Below are 15,767 nucleotides of genomic sequence, written 5' to 3'. Positions count from 1 at the left end.
GGGCACTTGGGTACTTCTACAACCCACAAACGGTACACTGAGTCGGGTAACAATAGTAAAAACATATATAACCATCAGATCACAAAGTAATTTCTTCCTATCACACATTGATGGAACGCCATTATCAAGATACCAGTTCCAAGCTATATTTAATAAATGCATAACATCGGCAGGGAACCACCTCAAAGATTAAGGGATACACTCATTCCGCATAGGCGCGGCCATGGAAGCAGCAAGACCTGGTCTGTCAGAAACAGAAGTTCAGAGGATAGGGAGAAGGCGATCCACGTGTTTGGCGAGGTACATAAGACCGGACTAGTTATCCTAACGTGGGTTGTTTCTTTTACAAGTGACGCTAAGCCAACAGTGTGGGTGATAGGCCACTCGCATATATATTGGGCAGAAAAAAGGGCGAAAGTCCGCCCAGGCGGGAGGAAATTAGAGTTTCATAACACATATTTCAACTGGAGAGGTATTAGAGGCCTGCTATGGCCACAGGTACTAATGGAGGTAATCAAGGTAGGGAGAGAGGCAAGAGGTCCGGTCATCTTAGTTATACAGGCCCGGGGAAATGACCTAGGTCATCACAAGAGTGCATAACTAATGGCAATAATGAAACTAGACACTGAGCGCTTCAGAGAATTTTTCACAAAACTAACTATAGTATGGTCAGAGATTGTGCCGATAGCGGTAAGGCAAAGTGCGCGAGACATCACGGCCATCGAATGGACAAGGCGGGTAATAAATATTCGGATGGCAAAATTTAGAAGAGACAGAGGCGGTGTAGTGATACAACACCGACAACTGGAAGGAGATAAAGCAGGCCTCATACGGCCCGACGGTGTTCACTTAATGGATATTGGACTGGACATATTCCTGTCAGGACTCCAGGACAGAGTGGAACAAGCATTAAAAGTGATGGATGGGGGTCAGAGTCCTGCATATGAGTATGCAGGATCCTCCGTGGCCTGGAAATAGAAAGGACATGTTGGAGAGTTACACTTGTTGGCCAACTTGCCGGTGTGGAGACCCAGGGCATGCTGCAACAAGCTGAATTATTTTAGAAATAAAATGCCTTTCTAATGGAATGAGTATAAAGAGTTAATAAAGCTGTGACCGATCCTCACCCATACAGTTGTAAGAGTTACATTATTGTATTGTCAAGGAAAGGGGGGCGGTAGGGGGACTGAGCGTCTGTGTTTGGTTGGGGGTCCCCACAGTCTGCCTAGGCTAGATGCATTTAAAAATTCTTATTAGATACACAGGCAGTGCAGCTTGCTTCGCAGCTGGGCTACTACACCCAAAGTATTGCCTAGGCTAGATGCAGTTAAAAATTCTACGCTGACTAGCAGACACTGAAGATTTGGAGCAGACCTCTGAGTAAACAGCTCTTTAGACTCAACCATCTGTGTTACTCCAAGCCATAGTGTATGTAGTTTCTTACAGTTAAAAGGGGGGGGGAGCTACCCAACCCACCTGGAATTGACGATGACAACGTCACGTAAAACACAGCAAGGGGACTCCAAAAAGAGTCTCCATTTTTTCCAAAAATTGTGGCACAGACACCACTTAAGTGGCATCAATTGCCCCAGAGTTGCTTAAAACGGTTGGTGAGGTGATTTTACCAAATCCTCAAACTTTTAGTCTCCCCAGGATGACTAGAAAAGTCCTTGCGGATCCATGATTTTTTCATCTTTATGAACGTGAGTCTGTCTACATTCTCAGTAGACAGCCGCATGCGCTTATCTGTCAGCACACCACCAGCAGCGCTGAACACACGCTGGCTGCATTGCATGACAAGATCTCCAAGGCATGAGTGGCGAGCTCAGGCCATTTTTCCAGATTGGAAGCCCAAAATGAGCAAGGGTCCAGTGACACAGTCATAGCTTTGATATTCACTTGGAGATACTCCTGTATCATCCTCTCTAGGCGTTGACTATGTGTCAGACTTCTTGTCTCCTGTGGCCTTGCAAAGGATGGTCTAAAAAAGTGGTGAAACGATTCCACAAAATTGCTGTTACCTGCAGATACTGTGTTACTGTTACGGTTTGAGTGATGAAGACTCGACAGTCCCATGGTTTGCAAGTTAGAACTGTGAGATTCTCTACGTGCACCACTGGTGTTTTGTGGAAAAGCACATGTAAGATTCTGCAACAGCCTCTGCATATACTCCTGCATGCGTGAATCCCTTTCTATGGCAGGAATTATTTCAGCAAATTTACTTTTGTACCGGGGATCTAAGAGTGTGGCAACCCAGTAGTCGGGATTACTTTGAATTCTGACAATCCGAGGGTCATGTTGCAGGTAGTGCAGCAAGAAGGCACTCATGTGTCTTGCGCATCCAGGAGGACCAAGTCCTTGTTGTGTTGGTAGCGAGGTAAGAATCATGCTTCCTTCCTCTGCCCTCTCCCCCCCACCTCGCACAACAGAAATGTGATCAAGGTCTCTCTCATCTGATGAGTCTTACATGCCCATCGCCAGTTCGTCCTCCACTTCTTCCTCGGCTCCTGCACCTTCCTCAACAGTTTGGCTGCTACCATGCGCCCTGGTTAATCCCTCTCCCCCACCCTCCCATGCCTGCCGCCTTGATGCTGCCGACCGTCTGGACCTTGGAGATGTTATCCCTTCCGCATACGACTCCTCCTCTACTTCCTCCACCTCCTCTTGTCCCACCACCTGACTCTGAATTCAGTTTAACGTGTGCTCCAGCATGTAAATCACAAGAATAGTCATGCTGATAATGGCATCGTCGTCAGCACTAAACATCTTCGTCGCCATTTCAAAACTGTGCAGAAGGGTGTGTGGCACCCCTGAGGGTTCAATCTCCACAGAGGTACTGCATCTCACCCTGAGGTGTGGTATCTCACCCTCAGGTAAGGAAGGAGTATGGCTCGGGACCCTAACACCTGCATCCAACACATAACCGCAGTGGGGGTAGGGCGAGATTGCTCCTAAGGGAGAGCACAGTCCCAGGTCCCTAGCTGGTGGGAGGGTCCTATGTAGTGGGTGTGGGTGGAGAAAGCAGCTTAGGGGAGCACATGACAGGGAGAGTATAAATAGGAAGCCATCTTTGAAAGAGCAAGCCAGTCAGAGGAGAAGAAGTGACAGGAGCAGAGGCTCTGCATGAGCTCTACTCCGGAGGCGGGCCTAGCCTGGGAGGCCCAGGACTGAAGGAGAGAAGAGAGGAGTGGGAGCAGGAAGGCTCCAGGAACCGAAGGGACCCTAGGGGTACGGGCCGTGCAGAAGGCCACCCGTACGCCCGCTGCTACCAGGAGGTAGAGGGGTCAGGCCAGATAAGGGGAACCGGTCCCTCAACTAGCGGAGAAACAGCAAGGCTCAACTAGAAACCGGAGGCTGCAGCATTTCATGTACTGGAGGCCAAAGTCCACACCAGTCTCACTAAGAAGATAGCCACATAGGACCCAGGGGACGGAATACACGTCGCCCGCCAAGGCCCGAGGATAACGGATAGAAGTGTCACTGGGTGTGAGGTGCAGGGAGAAGGCCAGAGAAAGGAAACACAAAAGGGGGTCCTGCTAAGTACTCAGGAGCTATCTGGGGGTGGACTGAGCCCCTCACTGAGTACGCATAGCATGATGGGGGAGATTGCTCTGGTACCGGTAATCTGGACTGCAACAACTGTGAGTAAAGATCTTGGGACTGCATCACATGGACTCTGTGTTCATTACTGACTCCCTGCACTACAACCACCATCATCCACCCACACTGCCCTGAAGCTACACTCTACTTGTGGGGAGTAATAATACCATTGCTGCAAAACCACCAGCTTCAGAGGACTGTTCCGCAGCGGCGGCCCCTTTGGCCGCACTCCACAGGTGGCGTAGTCGGACATTATAAAACCCATATATACAAATTACCCATGGATTGACCACCCTGGGTCACGGACCGGGTCGCCGCCACAGTGACTACAACCCCCAGCGTCTACCGGCCCGGCTCCGGGTACCCCACGGCCCAGAAGGCGCTTCAACTTCATAGGTCCCTGATCTGAGATCACTCCTGCAGCTTGATTTGCCCCACCTCTGGATCTCGTTGGCCCAGGCTATACGTCACAACGTATTGCACCAGGGCTTGTCGGTGCTGCCACAGTCGCTGCAACATGTGCAGAGTTGAATTCCACTGTGTCGGCACATCGCATTTCAGCCGGTGAACTGGCAGGCCCAACGACTTCTGTAGAGATGTAAGTCGTTGATCTGCGGGATGCGAATGGCGGAAGTGAGCACACAGAGACCGTGCCCTCTGCAGAAGGCCATCTAGTCCGGGATAGTGGGCTAAAAATTGCTGGACAACCAGGTTCAACACGTGAGCCATACAAGGAACGTGTGTGACATTGCCCCGGCGAAGGGCCGCACCCAGGTTTGCAGCATTGTCGCACACGGCCTTCCCTGGTTGCAGGTCCAGTGGAGACAACCATTCATGAAACTGGGTCTCCAGAGCTGACCACAACTTCTCAGCTGTGTGACTCACATTTCGCAGACATTTCAAAGTAAACACCGCCTGATGCCGTTGAGCCCTGCTGCCAGCATAGTAAGGAGGTGTGCAGGATTCCTTCTGCGCAGTTAGAAAGCGGGTGGCATTACCAGACAGGCTTTGGGTGCAGGTGGAGGACCGAGAGGAGGTTGAGGAGGCAGAAGCAGTAGAGGAACTTCTAGATAAAGAGGATTGACGTACAACTCGTGGGGACGGCAAGACTTGGACAGCAGCCCCTTGTCCAGCTGTCACCATAGTTACCCAGTGCCCAGTCAGCGACATGTAACGCCCCTGTCCATGCTTACTTGCCCAAGTATCTGTGGTGAAATGCACCCTGTCGCACAGAGTTTCTCAAAGAAGCGGTGATGTTGTGTGCGACATGCTGGTGGAGCGCAGGCACACCTTTCTTTGAGAAGTAGTGCCGACTGGGCATCTGGTACTGGGGCACTGCGACGGACATAAGGTCTCGAAAATCCTCTGTGTCCACCAGGCGGAAAGGCAGCATTTCTGTTGCCAACAGCTTGCAGATGGTGAAATTCAACCTCTTAGCTTTGTCATGGCTAGGAGGAAATGGTCTTTTACTTGTCCACATCTGAGGGACCGAGGGCTGGCTGTTGTGCTTAGACGGGGTTGTGTAGGGTGTCCCCGGCAAACTTGCCGGTCTGTGAGGAAGATGCAGGCGGAAAAGTTAGGTTGCCTTGATCCAAAGGTGGTGCTCTCGATGTCGAAGAGCGCTCAACACCAGCTGGTGTTTCCACTTCCAAATGAAATGATGACCTGCCAATCACACTGGCTGTTGCGGGTAAAGAGGTGGCACGTCTACGTCCAAAAACATGTGTGACTGCTGTCCCCCCAGTCACAGAGGATGAAGAGGCCGCGGATGCACAAGATGGGGCAGACGGTGGTTGGCACGGCCCGCTAGGCCGCATTGTAGCACAGTGAGCTTCCCACTGCAACTTATGCTTCATATCCATGTGACTGTTCATGCATGAAGTACTCAAACTATGTATTTTTTGGCCTCTACTTAGCTTTTGGTGACAAATATTACAGATAACATGAGTTGGGTCATCCTTATCGATCTGAAAAAATACCCAGGCTATGCAAGGCTTAGAGCCCATGCGACCTGAAGAGTAGTGTTGAGCCACCCCCGTAGTGTTCGAGTTCGGTTCGGTTCGTCGAACACCCGTGTGTTCGCCGAACTGTTCGTCGAACTGTTCGTCGAACACCTTCGAACACCGTTAAAACCAATGGCAGGCAAACAAAAACACATAGAAACACATAGAAAACACCTTCAAAGGTGTCCAAAAGCTGACAAACTGCTCAGAAGACACAACTAACACATGGAAAAGTGACAAGTACATATAGTCATGCGAAAAGAAAAGAGGTGGAGGAGTAAAAGGAGGGGGAGACACAGATATAGGCATGTCATGCCCTTCTAAAATCCAAAAAGTGAAAAGCCGAGACGGCCAGTCCGCTCCTGCCCGTGCCACCTCCGTGTCGCCGGGTTTGTGCCAGAGCCGCGGTGAACCCTGACGGCCAGCCCCCCTCTCCCAATACTGGTGCCTGTCCGCTGGTGGGTCGAGAGAGCCCCCCTGTGGTGGAGGCAGCTCTAAGCTTTTTAATTTAAATTGTCCCTCTAATTTGAATGAATACACTTTAAATCCATTTACAAGGATCTATTGGAGGGCAAGTCTCATGCCAGCAGCCGCGTAATTCCAGCTCCAGTAGCGTCCACTAAAGCTGCTGCAGTTAAAAAGCTTTTATAAGGATCGAGCTCGGCTGTCCACCGCAAGGCATCCTACTGCCAGTCCCAGCCCCTATGCCTTGGGGTGCCTCCTGATGCTCTTCACTAAGTATCCCGTGGTCCCGAAGCATTTCCTTTGAAAAAATTAAGTGTCCAAACTACAGGTGGTGTAGCTTGCTTAACAGCCGGGATAATCCGCTGACTAGCAGACACTGCTACTAGGCACAAAGTATTTCCTGGGCTAGATGCAGTTAAAAATTTGTAAGTAGATACTCTCGTTGGATGCTGAGAAAGCATTCCATAGAGTCTCCTGGCACGCCATATATGATTCTCTTAAAAAGCTTGGGGTAGGGGTCTAGGGGACCCTTTTATAGCCAAAATCACGGCCCTCTATCACAATACGTCACCTAGGCTGAAGATAAATGGAACTGTAGCACCGAGGGCTCGGTTGCTACAGACGTATTGCACCTCACCCAGAGGTGTGATATCTCACTCTCAGATAAGGATGGAGTGTGGATCAGGACCCGACACCTGCATGCATTACACCACATTGCCGTGGGGCAGGGCGACCAATATGCCCCTGAGATGGGCACGACAGTCCCTGTCCCTGGCTGGAGTGGGGGGAGGGAACACTGAGGAAGGGGAACCCTGCAGTGCAGGAGCAGGGAGGAAGCAGTTCCTGGGTGCATTGAGAAGGGAGTATAAAAGGTGGGCACCATCTTAGTTCAGTGCAGAGAAGTCTGAGCAGAAGTGGCAGGGAGCAGGGGCTCTGCATGAGCTCTGCTCCGGAGGCGGGCCTAGTAACAGAGGCCCAGGCCTGCAAGAGGGAGAAGGAAGGAAGAGGAGCGGAGAAGGCTCCAGGAACGAGGAATGAAGGGATCCCAGGGGTGCGGACGGGCGAGTCGCCACCGCACGCCCGAATCCACCTGCGTGGAGGGGTCAGGCCAAAGGGGGAGACCGGTCCCCGAACTAGTGGAGGCAGGAAACGACCCTCAGCTAGAAACCGGAGGCTCTGACATTTTATGTGGCGCAGCCCCTTGCTCCACCCGCTAGGAAGGCACCACATAGGGTCAGGGAAACTGGCGCCAAGTTTACCAAGAGGAGGCCCGAGGCAGCCGGACAGAAGTGTTGGTAAGAAAGGCCAGACAAAGGACACACAAAGGGGGTCCTGTGAAGCGCTCCAAAGTTATCTGGGAGTTGTCTGAGCCCCTCACCTGGTGAGCACAGTACGACGTGGGCAGCCGTTACCTGCAGACGTGGTCTGGATAATAAGAACTGTGAGTAAAGGCCCTGAACTGCATCACTGACTCCGTGTCGTTACTGCTGCTGCCCTGCACCATCACCCCCATCCTCCGCATACACTGCCCTGAGGCTATACTCCTCCCGTGGGGAGTTATGCTACGCTCTGCTGCACCCACAACACCAGCCTTAGCGGTCTGCCCTGTAGCGGCGGTTCACTCTGACCGCAATCCACGGGTGGCGTAGTCGGACATTTAAACATCAAAACCACATAAATAGTTCCGCCACTGGTTTGACCGCCCTGAGCCACGGAACCGGATCGCCGCCACGAAGACTACAACCACCAGCATCCACCAAAAAGGGTCCGGCTCCGGGTGTCCCAAGGCCCAGGGGTGCCTCAGAACATTTTCATCACCTTTCACAATCACCAATGGGACAAGGCAGGGATGTCCTCTGTCCCCTCTCTTGTACATCCTAGTGACGGAGCACCTGCTCTCATCAATTCGCCATAACCCCAATATTAGGTGGATTGAGGTGGGAGGCACCGAGTACAAGTGCTCTCTATTTGCTGATGATGTCCTAGTATATATCACTCAATCACATATATCCATCCCTGCTGTTATGGCTGAAATAGATCACTTTGTTACATGGTAAAATTTTAAAATCAATGCAGCGAAGTCTGAGGCCCTCGATGTCTCCCTCCCTAAATCCATATAGGATTCCATCCAGTCCAACTTTCCCTTTGCCTGGCCCTCACAGGGTATCAAATACTTAGGAATTCCTATTCATAGAGACCTCTCCCATCTATGTTATCTTAATTTTGGGCCCTTTATTGAACAATTCCATACAGACCACGGTTGGCAAGTTGGAACTGTGAGATTCACTACGTGCACCACTGGTATTTTGTGGAAAAGCACATGTAAGATTCTGCAACAGTCTCTGCTGATACTCCTGCATGCGTGCATCCCTTTCTATGGCAGGAATAATTTCTGCAAATTTACTTTTGTACCGGGGATCTAACAGTGTGGCAACCCAGTAGTCAGGATTATTTCTAATTCTCACAATTCGAGGGTCATGTTGCAGGTAGTGCAGCAAGAAGGCACTCATGTGTGTTGCGCATCCAGGAGCACCAAGTCCCTGTTGTGTTGGTGGCGAGGTAACAATCATGCTTCCTTCCTCTGTCCTCTCCCCCCAACCTCGCACAACAGAAATGTGATCAATGTCTCCATCATCTGATGAGTCTTCCATCAGTTCATCCTCCACTTCTTCCTGGGCTCCTGCACCTTCCTCACTAGTTTGGCTGCTACCATGCGCCCTGGTAAAATCATCTCCCCCACCCTCACATGCCTGCCGCCCTGGTGCTGCCGACCGTCTGGACCTTGCAGATGTTAGCCCTTCCGCATACAACTCCTCCTCCTCTACTTCCTCCACCTCCTCTTGTGCCACCACCTGACTCCGAATTCTGTTTAACATGTGCTCCAGCATGTAAATCACCGGAATAGTCATGCTGATAATGGCATCGTCAGCACTAAACATCTTCGTTGCCATTTCAAAACTGTGCAGAAGGGTGCATAGGTCCCTGATCTGAGACCACTCCTCCAGCGTGATTTGCCCCACCTCTGAATCTCGTTGGCCCAGGCTATACGTCAGAACGTATTGCACCAGGGCTTGTCGGTGCTGCCACAGTCGCTGCAACATGTGCAGAGTTGAATTCCACCGGGTAGGCACATCGCATTTTAGCCGGTGAAGTGGCAGGCCCAACGACTTCTGTAGAGATGTAAGTCGCTGAGCTGCGGGATGCGAACGGCGGAAGTGAGCACACAGCGACCGTGCCCTCTGCAGAAGGCCATCTAGTCTGGGATAGTGGGCTAAAAATTGCTGGACAACCAGGTTCAACACGTGAGCCATACAAGGCACGTGTGTGACATTGCCCCGGCGAAGGGCCGCACCCAGGTTTGCAGCATTGTCGCACACGGCCTTCCCTGGTTTCAGGTCCAGTGGAGACAACCATTCATGAAATTGGTTCTCCAGAGCTGACCACAACTCCTCAGCTGTGTGACTCACATTTCCCAGACATTTCAATGTAAAAACCGCCTGATGACGTTGAGCCCTACTGCCAGCATAGTAAGGAGGTGTGCAGGATCCCTTCTGCGCAGTTAGAAAGCTTGTGGCATGACCAGACAGGCTTTGGGTGCAGGTGGAAGACCGAGAGGAGGTTGAGGAGGCAGAAGCAGTGGAGGAAAAATGACATAAAGAGGATTGACGCACAACTCGTGGGGACGGCAAGACTTGGACAGCAGCCCCTTGTCCTGCTGTCACCATAGTTACCCAGTGCCCAGTCAGCGACATGTAACGCCCCTGTCCATGCCTACTCGTCCAAGTGTCTGTGGTGAAATGCACCCTGTCACACACAGAGTTTCTCAAAGAAGCGGTGATGTTGTGTGCGACATGCTGGTGGGGCGCAGGCACACCTTTCTTTGAGAAGTAGTGCCGACTGGGCATCTGGTACTGGGGCACTGCGACGGACATAAGGTCTCGAAAATCCTCTGTGTCCACCAGGCGGAAAGGCAGCATTTCTGTAGCCAAGAGCTTGCAGATGGTGAAATTCAACCTCTTAGCTTTCTCATGGCTAGGAGGAAATGGTCTTTTACTTGTCCACATCTGAGGGACCGAGGGCTGGCTATTGTGCTTAGACGGGGTTGATAAGGGTGTCCCCAGCAAACTGCCGGTCTGTGAGGAAGATGCAGGCGGACATGTTAGGTTGCCTTGATCCAAAGGTGGTGCTATCGATGTCGGACAGCGCTCAAGACCAGCTGGTGTTACCACCTCCAAAGAAAATGATGACCTGCCAATCACGCTGGCTGTTGCGGGCAAAGAGGTGGCAGGTCTGCGCCCCAAAACAGGTGTGACTGCTGTCCCCCCAGTCACAGAGGATGAAGAGGCCGCGGATGCACAAGATATGGCAGACGGTGGTTGGCCCGGCCGGCTAGACCGCATTGTAGCACACTGAGCTTCCCACTGCAACTTATGCTTCATGTCCATGTGCCGGTTCATGCATGAAGTACTCAAACTATGTATTTTTTGGCCTCTACTTAGCTTTTGCTGACAAATGTTACAGATAACACGAGTTGGGTCATCTTTATCGATCTGAAAAAATGCCCAGGCTATGCAAGGCTTAGCACCCATGCGACCTGAAGAGCCACCACGACTTGTGGTGAGAGGCAGAGTTGTGTTTGAGGATGCAGTTGTTGACGTGCTTCCAGTACTACGTCTCTGTCCAGGAAGGCGCAACCTGACCTCGTCGTCACTAGCATCTTCCTCCACCTCCTCTGCTGACCTCATCTCTTGGCTGACTGTGGGTTGACAGTAAGTGGGATCTCCGACCTCATCATCATCACCCTGTGCGTTATCACACCCGTCGTCCTCAGAGCCAACCTGTTCCTGCCCTGACAAAAAACTAAAGTTGTCGCTCCAATCAGGTATTTGAGTCTTATCATCGTCTTCCTCATTGTCTCCACCAACAGGAGTTACAGTTTGGGAATGAGGGTCTACATTATGGTCAGAACCTTCTGCGTCTGGTCCTGGATCCGACTCATAAAGATTCTGGGCATCAGTGCAGATCATTTCCTCGTCTGGATTCACAGAAGCGCTGGAGTCGACCTCTGATTCCCAGGCTATAGTATGAGTAAACAGCTCTGCAGACTCAACCATCTGTTCTACCTCATACTCAGACGGGCAGCTGGAGATTTGGGAGCTGTGAGGAAGCAAGTGCGATTTGGGTGACACCTTTGAGGACTGGAGTATTTGTGATGTTGAAGTTGATGTGGAGGAGAGCCCACTTAAAGGAGCACTTGATATCCGTTGAAGCACCTGCTGTTTTTGTGCCTCATCTGGAATTTGTAGCGATTGGCGTGGCCGTAAGAAAGGGATCTTATCACATTGTCCGCTAAAAGAAGTAGACATTTTAGTTTGGCTGGAAGATGGTCTTTCTTCTGCATCTACCCCACGGACACAACCTTTTTTCCCCTTCCCAACACGCCTATTCCCCTTTCCACCAGCAGCAGGCCTTTTTCCACTCATTTTGGTGGTTAACTAATTCACAACTCTGGAGTTGTTTGCACAAAAAAACAATGGATGGTAACCGAGCAGAGCTGAGTGGCCAAACTGTGGTATTAGGCCAAAACTATTGGCTGGGTTAGATGCAGAAAAAAATTATTTTTAATTTGCAACCTGATGGAGGTCAGTATAGATGGACTAATAGACCAAGTCCCACACACCGCTAGAAGCCCAAATATTTTTTCAGAGCTAGATGCAGAAATTTTTTTTATTCAATTTGCAACCTGATGGAGGTCAGTATAGATGGACTAATAGACCAAGTCCCACACACTGCTAGAAGCCCAAATATTTTTTCAGAGCTAGATGCAGAAAAAAATTATTTTTAATTTGCAACCTGATGGAGGTCAGTATAGATGGACTAATAGACCAAGTCCCACACACTGCTAGAAGCCCAAATATTTTTTCAGAGCTAGATGCAGAAAAAAATTATTTTTAATTTGCAACCTGATGGAGGTCAGTATAGATGGACTAATAGAACAAGTCCCACACTCTACTAGAAGCCCAAATATTTTTTCAGAGATAAATGAAGAAAAAAATTATTTTTAATTTGCAACCTGATGGAGGTCAGTATAGATGGACTAATAGACCAAGTCCCACACACTGCTAGAAGCCCAAATATTTTTTCAGAGCTAGATGCAGAAAAAAATTATTTTTAATTTGCAACCTCATGGAGGTCAGTATAGATGGACTAATAGACCAAGTCCCACACACCGCTAGAAGCCCAAATATTTTTTCAGAGCTAGATGCAGAAAAAAATTATATTCAATTTGCAACCTGCTGGAGGTCAGTATAGAAGGACTAATAGAACAAGTCCCACACACTGCTAGAAGCCCAAATATTTTTTCAGAGCTAAATGAAGAAAAAAATTATTTTTAATTTGCAACCTGATGGAGGTCAGTATAGATGGACTAATAGACCAAGTCCCACACACTGCTAGAAGCCCAAATATTTTTTCAGAGCTAGATGCAGAAAAAAATTATATTCAGTTTGCAACCTGATGGAAGTCAGTATAGATGGACTAATAGAATGATGCTATGCCCAAAAGATTTTACTTCACTAGGTGCAGTAAAAAAATTGGTATTCTATACACAGGTGGTATATCTTGCAACACAGATAGGCTACTCCACTGACTAACACACTCTGCAATAGGCCAAAAAGGATTAGCTTTGCTAGATTCAGCCAAATGCTGTGAAAAAAACTTGCACAGCACTGGCACAGACCTGCCTGGCAAAAACTGATAGGAACTGATGTAACCTAGTCCTGAAAAGGACTCCAATTACAATTAGTCTTTACTCCCACAATCTATCTATTTAAGAGCACAGACCTGCCTGATAAAAGTCGTAGGAAATGCTGTAACCTAGTCCTTAAAAGGACTGCAATCACAACTATTCCCTACTCCCAAGCTATCTGTATATTTGTGCGAAAATTGGCTTGAAATTAACAAGGTATAGCGCACACAGCAACAGCGGTGCCGTCTAACACGCAGCTGCAGCAGTGAGAAAATGGTGGCGACGGGGAAAATGGCTTGGTCTTATAGGGCAAGGACATGTGACATACACTGCCAATCACACATGCCCTTGCTTGTGTGAAAAAAAGCACTTCGCTCCGTGTGTGCGCTGCTGATAGGCTGACAGATTGCACCTCCCCACTGCAAATGCGGGAAAGAGAAAAAAAAATGGAGATCTTCATTGTTCCTGCAGAGATCCATCCCCTGCCCCTCCCCCCGCCCCGCTGTACACTCAAACTGCGTATTAACATTAATTTTCATCATTACTGAGAAAAAATCCAGTTATGATTTTGGTGCACGAACAGTTATCGAACATAACCTCGAACAGCCGAATTTTTCTCAAATTGTTCGTGTTCGCCGACCGGCTCGAACACCGCCCAAAACAGCTCGAATTTGAGATTGGCGAACAGTTCGAGTAGAACAACGCTCATCTCTACTGAAGAGCCACTACGACTTGTGGTCAGAGGCAGAGTTGTGGTTGAGGATGCAGTTGTTGACGTGCTTCCAGTACTCCATCTCTGTCCAGGAAGGCGCAACCTAACCTCGTCGTCAATAGCATCTGTGACGCCCAGCTGAGCTTGGTATCACAGATCCTAGAAGAGTGCATTGATGGAATCCTCCACAAGAGGCCCCCATAAACATTCACACATCTCCACCTTCCACCTCAGACCAGCAGAGGGAGCCCGTTAGGGATATAAATAGGTAAGGTGGAGCTAGGCAGTTCAGTTCCTCTGAAGAGTTCCTGCAGTAGAGAAGCCTAAGAGAGGTCAGTCTGCTGTGGAGCTCAGTCTAGTCTAGAGAACTCAGTTAATAGTTCAGCAGTGGAGCACGAGGCTCCTGTTAGCTAGATTCAGGGAGCCCAGTTAGAGCTTAAGGTGTGCCGGCGCCATAAGATCGGTGAAGCGCGGCAAGTTACCGTTAGTGTGTATAGCCTAGTGAGGGCCCGAGTAGGCTGAAGGCGAGTGGAGAGTTAGTACATAGGGGGCAGAGGAGCTTAACCAGCTCACTCCGAAGCATTTACCGGACACCGGATCCGAGCTTACCGGGATCTCTATGACCCAGTAAGGCATAACCGGAATCCCTGGAGAACTACAAGTCCCAGGATCGCTAAGGTGCTGATACGTAACAGAGCCAGGAGACGGTTAGGCCCCGCATACTGGTAGCGTGAACTCCAAGACAAGGCCCTACCACATGGTCAGCCAGCGCAGGACAGAGACAAAGTTAGGCCTAGCTCCAGGCAGGTCAGAAACTTACTACGCAGAGGCAAGAAACAGAAGGCCCTACACCCGCTCATTGGGGAGGATCCTGATATGCACCCTTCACCCTACAGTGCTCCGGGATGTGCCTGAATTTCCACCAGTAAATGGTACTGAAGTGACTACCGTGTCCGTTCCCGTTCTTGCTCTGACCCAGCTGGGTGTCGCCTGTCCTGCATTCCCCCTGCATACGCTTTTCTGAGGCCTAGCTCCACCTGTGGGGAGGTATACCATCGAGCTGCCTTATCACCGGCCTCAGTGGACTACTGCAGCGCTGGTGCTTCTCACCAGATACCACAGGTGGCATCACGAACTCTTATAAAATTAACAATTATCCACCCTTTTAAAGACTGACCCCAGGGTACGGGCCCAGGAGCCGACCACCGCGACATCCCAAAGGCCAGGCAAAGGCCCGGGTACCGAGTCATCCCCATCCCCTGGGCTAGTCACATCCTCCTCCACCTCCTCTGCTGACCTCATCGACTGGATGACTGTGGGTTGACAGTAAGTGGGATCTCCAACCTCGTCATCATCACCCTGTGTGTTTTCACACCCGTCGTCCTCAGAGCCAACCTCTTCCTGCCCTGACTGAAAAGTCAAGTTGTCGCTCCAATCAGGTATTTGAGTCTCATGATCGTCTTCATCATTGTCTCCACCAACAGGAGTTACAGCTTGGGAACGAGGGTCTACATTATGCTCAGAACCTTCTTCATCTGGTCCTGGATCCGACTCATAAAGATTCTGGGCATCAGTGCAGATCATTTCCTCGTCTGGAATTACAGAAGCTCTGGAGCACACCTCCGTTTCCCAGGCTATAGTATGAGTAAACAGCTGTGCAGACTCAACCATCTGTGTTACCCCATACTCAGAGGGGCAGCTGGAGACTTGGGGGCTGTGAGGAAGCAAGTGCGATTGGGGTGACACCTCTGAGGACTGGAGTATTTGTGATGTTGAAGTTGAGGTGGAGGAGAGCCCACTTGAAGGAGCACTTGATATACGTTGAAGCACCTGCTGTTTTTGTGCCTCATCTGGAATTTGTAGCGATGGGCGTGTCCGTAAGAAAGGGATCGTATCACATTGTCCACGAAAAGTAGTAGACATCTTAGTTTGGCTGGAAGATGGTCTTTCTTCTGCAGATGTTACTCCCCCCCCCACCGTGGGGGGGCTCGACCCACCAGCGGACAGGCACCAGTATTGAGAGAGGGGGGCTGGCCGTCAGGGTCCACCGCAGCTCTGGCACAAACCCGGCGACACGGAGGTCGCACCGGCAGGAATGGACTGGCCGTGTCGGCTTCGCACTTTTTTTAGAAGGGCATGACATGCCTATATCTGTGTCTCCCCCTCCTTTTACTCCTCCACCTCTTTTCTTTTCGCATGACTATATGTACTTGTCACTTTTCCATGTGTTAGTTGTGTT

The sequence above is a fragment of the Phyllobates terribilis genome, unplaced genomic scaffold, assembly GCF_046119375.1.
Source record: "Phyllobates terribilis strain yellow unplaced genomic scaffold, ASM4611937v1 Scaffold_4__5_contigs__length_816908805, whole genome shotgun sequence".
Taxonomy (NCBI): Eukaryota; Metazoa; Chordata; class Amphibia; order Anura; family Dendrobatidae; genus Phyllobates; species Phyllobates terribilis.
Note: the sequence above shows the minus strand (reverse complement) of the source record.